The sequence below is a fragment of the Nannospalax galili genome, unplaced genomic scaffold (genome assembly GCF_000622305.1).
Source record: "Nannospalax galili isolate Female #2095 unplaced genomic scaffold, S.galili_v1.0 scaffold657, whole genome shotgun sequence".
NCBI classification, from domain to species: Eukaryota; Metazoa; Chordata; class Mammalia; order Rodentia; family Spalacidae; genus Nannospalax; species Nannospalax galili.
In genome coordinates, this window is record NW_008339927.1 from 898,770 (window position 1) to 899,577 (window position 808).

The window sequence follows — 808 nt, forward strand, 5'->3', positions numbered from 1 at the left end:
ATATGCATAGCTAAAGGCTACATAACAAGCAACAATGCCAGATAGGAGATACTGACTTTTGAGTTGTTGGCCAGGGTGGCCAAATGGACTCCAGATAGTAACCCAGCATAGAACTGGGAAAATGAACAGCAGACCCTAATCTTATCTAAAGGAGTATTGACAACTGATTGCTGCTAGAAGAGGAACAGCTGACCCTCCTAAAACAAAGACCTCTAGATAGACTGATTAGATTCACCAGAAAGGCAAGTAGTGGGGATTGGCTTGGGGTGCCAACAACACAGCAGACAGTAGCAGGGATATCAGAGTATAGGGGCTCTAGTGGGGGGAGGGAGGCTATGGGAGGGTGCCATCTGGGAAGTGGGTGTATAGTTGAATAAGATGGTTTGGTATGTTCTGTGTGATACACACACACACACAAAAATAAACAAATTTTTAAAAATGTATTATATTTGAGGAGGAAGCATGGAAATTTATGTCATGCTAATTAGTAAAGGTGATGAACATTACCTTTGAAATCTACCTGATGACTTCATAGACATACACAGGCACCAAGGTTCCAAGTGCAACCGATTATGACTAGTAATAATCAGATACATACAGATTAGAGATGCATGCGCCAACATCTCAGTGTTAGTAGCAAAAACAATGAGTCTTTCTGCAAGGACCAATATATTCTAAAACAAATTGGACATCTTTTTTAAAGGTTAAAAAACTCATTCAATTTTATATCTTACAGGGCTTATACTGAATTCAGTATTGTATAACTGTATTAATTCAACTGTGAACCTATAAACTTGCAGCCATTTTT

The 808-nt window shown here is 38.9% G+C and overlaps 1 protein-coding gene across 1 annotated transcript in view; it reads right to left on the bottom strand.

Moving 5' to 3' along the window:
- The window catches only part of Ush2a (usherin), an 828,188-nt gene that overhangs the window by 800,511 nt on the left and 26,869 nt on the right, over positions 1-808 (bottom strand). The gene's annotated exons all lie outside the window — the stretch shown is intronic.